Consider the following 8644-nt stretch of genomic DNA (forward strand, 5'->3'; position numbering starts at 1 on the left):
AACAGAGGCCAGTGCAGGATTTGAAGAAGAGGAAGAAGAAGCATCAACAGAAGCAGAAGCAGAAGCAGAAGAAGAGGAAGATCTGGTAGCAGCAACACCGATGAACTATCCCCTATTTAGCCAATGGCTCTTAATAATTTGTTCTGTCATTTGATAGTAGTTAGGATGAATTGTCATTTGTTTAACTACCTGACACTACATGTTCAAATTGTGTGTGGTAAGCTCACCACTAGTTAGAAGTGGTGACAACACCTTATGCAGGTTGCAACCAAACACCATGTCATATGTGCGCCTAATGCAATACGGGCAACCAAACGTCGGGTCAAAAATGATTGTCTCATACAACTAAGATACATGCAGGCAACCAAATTATGTGCATCTAGGGTCTTTTTGCCTGCATCTCCTCAAACCGGCTCATTAGAGCCAGGCTCGCCGGGCCAGGGTTGATTGGCAATGTAACCAAACACGCCCATAGCGCCCCGTCCATCTCGGTGAGCTTGTTGTTCGACGAGTAGTACTGTAGCAGCGTCCTGAGGTTGTCTTTCACCCGGGAGACCAGCGACGACAGTCTGAAGCCGACCATCATGAGGCACGCCTTCCATTTGCCTAACATCTCATGTCGCCCCACCCACCCTCGCAGGCAACGATGTTCACGTCCCTGGCGAGGCAGTACTGCTCCATTCTGGTCCTCTCCTTGGGTACCTTGGCGCTCTACGTCGATGGACTCGAAAATGGCGGTGTATTCGAGGGTCTCCGCGAACCTCTACGTGAAGGGGCCTGTGTTCATGTTGAGTTCCCGCTCCACAATGGTGACCACCTTGGGCGACATCTGCTTCACCAGCCTAAGGACCCGGTCTCAATGGTCGGCTGCACTCACGCTTTCATCAGGGATCTAGTGCAGCGTCAGGTTGAAGTTCAATGAATTCTGAGCTACCTGTTTCTTAGTAATATGTTATTTGAAATACTGTTCCTTTTTTTTATCCTTATCTGTTTCATACACTTCTTTCTTTTAAACCACAAACATTGCAATGTAGCCAATTGAGTTGAGACCACAGATTCCAGGGTGACATTGTACCAACTACATATTCCTAGTTCACGCTAGGAGATATTAGAACAGAAAGGTCTCATCGATGATTCGACAATGGTGGTAAGTTCTCTTCAGACTCTCTAATATTATGATCCTTTGTGTGCTTCTCTGTGCATTGTTGTAGTTGTAATAGTGAATTGCAGGCTTATTCTGTTATTTTTATGAATTTATTTTAATTCTGCTCCTTCTTTAACCAATTTTGATGGTATGTTAACATAATGTATTTGACATGGGTGAATTTTATTCACATTTAGGTACTTAATTATTATGCATGATACATGGGTTGCATCAGCATGGGATATTATTAGTGATGCTTTTTCCCGATGGTAATTGTGGCAGCAGAGGTATAACAAATACACAAATGGAAGAGGTTGCATTAACAATTTAACATGTTGCACTTCGAGTTCCATGCACTCGGTCTCTATGTTAGCGAAGTGGAAGAAGGGCATCTTGGAGTCATCCCTCGGGAAGCTATGGCAGTGAAATTCAACCTGACGCTGTGCCAGATCGTTGACGAGGGCGTGAGTGCGGCCAACCACCAAGACATGTATAGTGTGGACTTAGGTTTAATATTGTTTCGTGATACGAAAGGACTGTTCCTTTTAATCCTTCTCTGTTTCAGATATTTCTTTCTATTGAACAGAGTAACTGAAATGGGTTAACCACAAGCATTGCAATGTAGCCAACTGAGTTGAGACCACAAAATCGATGGTGACATTGTACCAACTACATACTCCTGGCTCACATAGAATATTGAAAAAAAGAGGCCTGAAGGGTGACTAGGCACTGATGGTAAGTGGTAACCGATATAAGTCCTTCAGATTTTCTAAGAATAAGAACAATATCAAGGCATGCCAGTGTTTCTTCAGGTTAATTAAGTCCAGATCTACTGAATTTCAACATCACGGGGATTCAGTTTACAATGCAAAACTTAACTAGAATTTTTCAAGGGGGTGTACCGGATCATGTGAAAATAAGATCGGAAACCACAAGGCGTGGCGGAGGCCATGGAGAAGCCTCAAGCATGCTCGCGTCAAGCGGTGAAGGCTGCTCAAACTTCGTACACACAGCAGTCACAGCCTGTCCTTCTAAAGGAGATGGCTCCTGTGTTAGAGTAATCTTGATTGATTAGTGTTCGGCTTGCTTGCCGAGACGTAGAGTCCAGGTTAAATACTAGAGTTTTGAGTAGAGTCCTACTATGTTAGGAGTCAAAGCGAGTCAACGTGACTACTAGTCCGTGTAGGAGTTTAAGTTTGGTCCTAAGTATAGGTTTAGGTTTGGTGTTAGGTCGGTTAGGTTGGCTGTTATATATACAGCCGGGTCGTGATATTTGTAATAATAGAGAAAACAGAAAAAGGAATAAAAAGAAGAAGGGCACGACAAGAGCCCTTGGCTATAAAAGTTTTTGTGCGCGTGTGTTCGTCGTACTGTGATGTGATCGATCCTGAGGGCAAAGTTCCAACAAGTGGTATCAGAGCTAGGTCGATTTGAAGCCGCGCTTGCCCCGGGATGGCGACCTGACTAGCGCCTCGGGGCGGGCAATATGGTCGCTGGGTGGTGCAGCGACGAGGAGCGGCGGGCCATGAAGTCGCTGGATGATGCGGCGAAGAGAGGATCAGGCGATCGTCATTCGTCGGAGCGACATGGAGGGAGGCGGCGGGCTGTCGTCGGCAAGGCGGTGGAAGATGATCGTTGACGGGAGCGGTGGTGCTGTGGTGCGGTGCCGGAAAGTCGCCCGCGGGAGATAGATGAGTCAAGGAGTCGTGCGGGTTTGCATAGTCGTCGTCGTCGTCGTGTCAGCGTCGTCATGTCCAAGTGCTTGTCTCTGTGAGGAGGCGTTGAAGATGAAGCCCACGTCGCATGTGTGTCTCGACGAGAGGATCAAGTTCAACTATGTGGGGGTGGTAAACCAGTGAAGGTGAGTCTCTTCAATGAGGCCATGTCTCTACATGAGGCTGGAGTGCATGGTGTAGTGCACAGGGTGGTGTGATCCATAAGGAGTCGGCATGTATCTTGCTAGGGTGGATGGTGAAGTCCACCGGGTGGTGTTTTCCACAGGTTACTAGCAAGGCTGGGTAGTCCAAGACATATTTGAGGTGGTCCGTAAATTCGCCAAGTTAAAATTGGGGAGAGATTGTTGCAAATAATGAAGCCTAACAATTTAACTTTTCGTGGTGCGAGCGGATGAGTCGACAAGAGGTGAATCATCGACAAGCCATGATCGGAGAAGCACGGAAGACAAATCTTCAAAGTGTCAAGATTAGGGAGAAAATGTTAGAGTAATCTTGATTGATTAGTGTTCGGCTTGCTTGCCGAGACGTAGAGTCCATGTTAGATACTAGAGTTTTGAGTAGAGTCCTACTATGTTAGGAGTCAAAGCGAGTCAACGTGACTACTAGTCCGTGTAGGAGTTTGAGTTTGGTCCTGAGTATAGGTTTAGGTTTGGTGTTAGGTCGGTTAGGTTGGCTGTTATATATACAGCCGGGTCGTGATATTTGTAATAATAGAGAAAACAGAAAAAGGAATAAAAAGAAGAAGGGCACGACAAGAGCCCTTGGCTATAAAAGTTTTTGTGCGCATGTTCGTCGTACTGTGATGTGATCGATCTTGAGGGCAAAGTTCCAACATCCTGCAACTTGTCACCTCGCCGGCCCACCCTGCGTAGACATACTCTATGGTGTGATTTGACACCTATCCCAACACCACCCATTCCCATTCCAGACACTCCCTTTGATGCTACTATAAGGTTACCTTTAACCACAACTAGATGACCCGATTGCGTCGATGGCGCAAGAAGCGAGTTAGAAGCAATGTTAGTAGTGAGTAGGTAGGAGATTTCTTTGGCACCAACTCCCAATCCCGTTGCCAATTTTATCCAACACATGGAAATTCCAAAAGCACACTGTGACAAATTTACTGGTTATCAACAAACAGTCGAGCACATAATTATTAATTGATAATTATCAATAATATTTAACGATCACCTAGGATTTTTGCTCTTCTCGAGAACAAAGAAACTTTTACCTTGATACTAAAGTGACCTAATTCAAATTCATTTCAGAGGAGAAAAACTATAGTGGAAGCAACAATTTTATAGAGAAATAACGTCAAGAAATGGTGCTGCTGAATTAGGGTAGAAAAGATAAAAATATACATAACAAAAAAGTGATATTGATATATTTTATGTGCCCTGCACAAGGTATGTACTAATTAATTAAAGCATGGTATTTCTCAATCTCATGTCGGGTACCAAATATTAATCCTACAACGTGAAACTGCAAAGCTGAGACGCAAGAACATATTCCTGAATCTAATTAGCATGTCTTGCTGTTGGAAGAAATTTATATCCTATTGCTCACATTCACATATCCATCATCGAATCCTGTAGAGCCTACCGAGTACATATTAAGATGCAGTTAGAAGCAAACTAATAAAAGTACGTCCAGATAGGAAATTGATGATATACTTTGTAACAAAAGCAGAACAAAAGTACAGCCGATTCCAAGTCAAATGTAAACATGAGGTTGTGCTACATACACATGGATATAATCATCACATATACAATCAGAACAAGACCATATCTGTAGCAATAAAATGGCAGTATAATCATCACATATACAATAAGATGGCTGTATGCATCATTCTGATTCAGAGGCCGGGGAGACCCCCCCTTTTTTAAAAAAAGCAATAAAATGGCAACTAACATGAGGTTGTGCTACCTATAAATAAAGTTGACTATTACAGTTCCAACCATTAGCTAGTTGCATAGTCTATAAGAGTTTGGAGTACATATGACGATTCAAAGAGATAGGGTAACTCTGTAATAACAACATGCCAGCGAAAGCTGAACCCAAGAACAATCCCTGAAAAGCAAAAATTATTGTGCATCTCCACCTTTCTTTGATTCTTTTACGTCTCCTTCCAGATTTCACTATGATTGAGGTGTGTGTAAATTTGATCAGTCATACAGAACCAAAGCAATGTAGGTGGTCTTAATACTCAAATAAGAATAAACTGGAGAAGTAAGAATGAGGTCCTGGTACTCACTTTAGGTATTATTAAGAAATAAGCTATTGAGAACATGTAATGAATATAAAGATGGTGAGGGCTTCAAGAAACATAATGAACATCAAAACGGGAAGGTGCCATTTTCATTGACATGCCGAAAGAAATGTTGTGAGCAATTCCAAAATGCTAAATCGGACAGACATGTATCACCTACTTGCTGATGACATCTACCAAGTCCGGAAGAAGATGGGCTTGAGAGACCTAGGAAACAAAAAAAGTCCAGCACCTAATTTGAAACGCCATTAATCAGGAGGTAAATTGCACTTCAATTAACAGATAATGATCCATGCAAAAAAAGAAGATAATGATGACGAGGAGTCGAAGGCGCACCCGTTTTCTCTCGGCTCAGTTTTGAAAAAAGAGGTCGTGACCTCTTTTTTAGATACTGCAAAGTAACCACAGTATGAGAGATACCACAGTTTTTTATACTATAGTACTTTTTTCATCCAAACACACTAAAGTATTTAATACTGGGTTTTTTCAAAAACCACAGTATTCCTAAAAAACTGTAAAATTACTTTGCATCCAAACGCACCCTAACTGGCAAAAAAAGGCTGTTACTACAGTGGTGGTGCAAAATCTGCTGGCCACCCAAACCCACATGCGAAAAAATATGAAATTAGAGAGCAAGGGGAGCCGAATTAGGGAGGAGGAACTCACATGGGGAGGTGCGGTCAGAAAGGACGAGTGGTGAGACGGCGCGTGGCGGGAAATCCGCAGCACCAGCGCCATGGCTAGGCCAAGCCGCCTCCCTGGCTCATCAATTACTGTATGCTCAACACCAAACATGTGAATCTACAATATAGTATGCCCTCCGTTCCATAATATAGTGCATATAGATTTTTTGAAAAGTTAAGTTTTACAAACTTTGACCAAATTTATAAAGAAAACTGTTTATAACTACAATATTGAATATATACAATATGAAAGTATGTCTTGTGATGTATCTAATAATATGTATTTGGTACTCTAGAATTATATGTTTTTCTCTTCAAACTTGGTCAAAGTTTGTAAAGTTTGAATTTTCAAAAAATCTATAGGCACTACATTGTGGAACAGAGGGAGTAGTATGTTGTATTTACAAACACATTTGTTTTCCCTAAAAAAATAGACACATTTATTTTATTTGTTGCAGCAAAAAGAAATCTTGACAAAAAATTATAGGATCACACTTTGATATTATTTTTTATGAACCTCCGGTTTACTTATTCTGATAATTTGGAGACCCGATGGACATGAGCCAAGGCGCCTCTTTATACGGTCCTTTTGCCGTAGCTGCCAGCATCTCCCGGCAGCACATGTAAAAAATATTGCTATTTGTTTTTCTTCAGAAACTTGTGATGTGCCCTTGACGCTACAGCTAAACAATTCACAACCTTGCTAAATACCAATAGAGGTTGCAAACTCCCTCAAAAAAAAAAAAAAAAAACAGAGGTTGCAAACATCTCCCGGCAGCACATGTAAAAAATATTGCTATTTGTTGCTTTCCTTTCTAGAGGTTGCAAACCTGTAGCTGCAGCTGAAGGATGACATACACAAATTCAGCATTTCACCGAGATTCAGAACAGGAAAGCGCATGCACAACACAACACAAAAAACAGAGGTTGACGCCGATCAAACGTGGTAATTTTGTCTCATCATGCGCTAGACTGAGACACAGACACGACGAATGAGTCCTCACTTGCCTCAAAGGGACGTTTCCTGTAAATTTAAATTTGTCCCAACCATTACAATTAGAATCACGGAGGCCATTCCCAATAGAAATTACGGAGGCCATTGTCAATAGAGTAGACCCCTTAATTACAGCTGATATGGTTAGAACTTGAAGACGAAAATATGCCACAAATCGAAGATGTTTTTATCAAACCCCGTCTTTTGAGTTCCAATAGAAGTTACCTCCTTCGGTCGAGTAACCATATGGGAGATGAGGCCCATAAACAACACTGCCATTCTAAAATGTCATCTGGTCCACCTGCGACGCTGCCTCGTAAGCGTCCGGAATATTAGCCTGAGCCGTGTTGTTTTGAACCGGAAAGATGTTTGTGCTAACATCTTTTGTCTGCGCACGTGCGGTCCGCTTGTTCTCCACGGGACCGTCTGCGCTCAGCCTGACCATTTGCTGCTGGATTTCAATCAGTGGACTGCAAGTGAATTTTGACTTAGCGCTCTTCTTTGCGTCTGAAGACTTGAATTAGAGCCGGTATAAGGCAAAAGCATCGCAATCATTGATCTCGTACTCATAGAGGTGCCATTCGTAGCTGCTAGATGGCTGTGGATCCATGTAGTATGATCTCTTCAGACCCCCAAAGTCTTTCATCACCTGCTTCCTTGATTCATGCCAGGGACGGGCGTTGTAATCTCTGGCAGTGACCTCTGCTTCCGGTTTCCACTGTCGAACACCCTTCTTGGTTTGTCAAAGAAAAGCCATTCTCTCATAGATTCACCTTCAAAGATGTAAAGGTCGAAAAGTTGTGCAAATGATAGAAATAAATGAACCAACAGCCAGAACATAAATTAATTACCAGTACCGATACAAACGTGAGAATATGAAATATGCGGTAAGAAGTTACCAAGTGCATTCCAAGGGACTTCGTAGTTGCAGCCCCTTCACAGACAGGAACACCGACATGCTTTCCTTGGATTTTCGCGCTAAGAGCAGCAAACAAAGGGCCATCTTTTAGATCAATACCTCTCGGGCGGATCACAGGCATTGCCTGGGAGGGCCCTCTTCATAGCCAATTCAGCATGGTACATGCTGCAGAGAGCGCACTTTGGCCTCAGGAATGAAGCAGGTGCTAGAGACGACATTGTTGTGAGCAAGTCTGACATCTGGAGGAAAACATCTCCAGCATTCTGCCCATAGTTGTTCATATCAACATATGCATTAGGGGGCAACTCTTGTGGCAAATTGAACCGCGGATATTCTTGGTGAGCAACCCCTTCAAGGTTATTGAGGATTTTTGGATTGGACCCAGGAAGGCTTATCTTGCAATCATCGTCATAAAGAAAATCCTCAACAGTAAGATCCTGGTTCACATAGTACATCTGGAAGGACATGGCAAAATCTCGTTAAATTTAGCTCAATTACGTCAATGGTAAAATTCAAGAAATGGAAGTGACTGAAAGATAAAATCGACAAGCAACATCATGACAACACAGCAGCTTCTAGAATGAGCATTCATTGCATGGCAAAACTCCCAAAGACCTGGCACCGAGCCTTAACAAGATGTCATGTAGAAAGCATAGATCAAGATGTGTCTGTTCTCAACAATGCAAGATGATTGATGATCTTAGCACAGGGATGACCCCTTCTCCAGGAATTCACTATGCTATTCCTGCAGGCAGCACGATTCCAACTAATCCCAGGGCAAAGGTACAAGACTGCGACGCTTCACCCTACACATGAGAGTACAAAGAAAACTACTGGATGAATTTTCTTGGTTCGATTCAAACCAAATTAAACACCCCACAAGGAAAACCACGGGTGCC

The 8644-nt window shown here is 42.7% G+C and overlaps 1 pseudogene; it reads right to left on the reverse strand.

Annotated features, from left to right (window-relative positions):
* Positions 1-7016: 7016 nt before the first annotated feature.
* On the reverse strand, positions 7017-8200 carry LOC123101502 (transcription factor VOZ1-like; annotated as a pseudogene).
* Positions 8201-8644: the final 444 nt, after the last annotated feature.

This window comes from Triticum aestivum, chromosome 5A (genome assembly GCF_018294505.1).
Source record: "Triticum aestivum cultivar Chinese Spring chromosome 5A, IWGSC CS RefSeq v2.1, whole genome shotgun sequence".
Taxonomy (NCBI): Eukaryota; Viridiplantae; Streptophyta; class Magnoliopsida; order Poales; family Poaceae; genus Triticum; species Triticum aestivum.